Raw genomic sequence first — 1,632 nt, 5'->3', positions numbered from 1 at the left:
GGCTTCAAAGCAGTATACATAATTTATCCAGTCTCCATCTCACCCCCACCCTGATGTCAGCCTCATTCTATAACAGTGGCACCATGCAGTATTTGTCATTTTGTGTCTGAGATCTTTCACTTAGCATAATGTCCTCCAGGCTCACCCTTTTTAATAATATTGCATGAGTTCCTTGTCTTTCAATGCAGCATAGTATTCCATTGTGTGAATATACCACAGCTTCTCTATCCATTCGTGGGCGCTTAGGTTGTTTCCAACTCCTTGCTACTGTGAACAAAGCCGCAATAATCATGGGTGTACATATATCTGCTTGGATGTCGGTTATGGTCTCTTTAGGGTATATTCCAAGTAGTGGAAGTGCTGGGTCAAATGATATGTCTATTTGCAGCTTTTTGAGAAAGCACCACTCTGTTTCCACAGTGGTTGCACCATTTTACACTACCACCAACAATGAATAAGGGTTCCAGTCTCTCCACAGTCTCACCAGCATTTGTTGCTTACTGTTCTGTTAAATTTTGCTAGTAGTACTGGGGTGAGATGATATCTTATAGTTGTCTTGATTTGCATCTCTCTTAGAGCTAGAGATTTTGAACATTACTTCATGTGTTTGTTGGCCATCTGAATGTCTTCTTTGGTGAAATGTCTTCATATCCTGTGCCCATTTTTCAATTGAATTATTTACCTTTATCTTGTAGTGCTCAAATATTTTATAAATTCTAGATATAAGTCCCTTATCTGACATGTAATTACCAAGCGTTTTTTCCCAGTCTGTGGCTTCCCTTTTTACCCTGTTGGAGAAGTTTTTGCATGTGCATAGGGATTTGATTCTTAGAAGGTCCCATTCATCTATTTTATCATCTACTGGTTGTTGATTTTTCAGAATATTTGGAAGACAGTTTATGTTGTGGATTAGGACTACTGGAGTTCTTCCAATCTTTACTTTAATGAAGTTTATAGTCTTTTTTAGTCCTAGGTCCATGATCCACCTTGAGTTGGTTTTTGTATATGGAGTGAGGTGTGGATCTTGCAGATAGTTTTCCAATTCTGCCAACACCATTTGTTAAAATGGCTAACTGATTTCATCTCCTTGTCAAAAATCAGTTGACCTTAAATAGATGGGCTGATTTCTGGGTTCTCAATTCTATTCCATTGATCTATGTGTCTGTCATTGTACCAGTACCATGCTGTCTTACCTACCAAGGCAGTGAAGTAGGATTTTAAATCAGGGAGTGAGATACCTCCTACCTTTTTCCTGTTTTTAAGGAGTTCTTTGCTAATTTGGGGCTTCTTTCCATTCCAAATGAAACTAGAGATTGCCTTTTCCATCTCATTGAAGAATGGGATTGGAATTTGTATTGAGATTGCATTGAATGTGTAAATTGCCTTTGGTAGAATTGCCATTTTCACATTATTGAGTCTTCCCATCCATGAGCAAGGGATCTTCTTCCACTTATCCAGGTCACCTTTTGTTTCTTGTAGTAATGTTTTGTAATTTTCTTTGAATAGATCCGTTGTGCTTCTAGTTATATTTAATCCCAAATATTTTATCTTGTGATTAGCTATTATGAAGGGTATTATTTTTCTTAGCTCCGACTCTGTATTCTCTTTGTCACTGTAGAGAAATCCAACTGA

At 37.6% G+C, this 1,632-nt stretch overlaps 1 protein-coding gene across 2 annotated transcripts in view; it reads left to right on the top strand.

The window, feature by feature from the left end:
- The window catches only part of MCTP1 (multiple C2 domains, transmembrane 1), a 906,633-nt gene that overhangs the window by 713,714 nt on the left and 191,287 nt on the right, over window positions 1-1,632 (top strand). The gene's annotated exons all lie outside the window — the stretch shown is intronic.

This window comes from Elephantulus edwardii, unplaced genomic scaffold, assembly GCF_000299155.1.
Source record: "Elephantulus edwardii isolate Elephantulus edwardi_28Jun2011 unplaced genomic scaffold, EleEdw1.0 scaffold00043, whole genome shotgun sequence".
NCBI lineage: Eukaryota > Metazoa > Chordata > Mammalia > Macroscelidea > Macroscelididae > Elephantulus > Elephantulus edwardii.
Note: the sequence above shows the minus strand (reverse complement) of the source record. Positions and strands in the feature narration are given on the sequence as shown.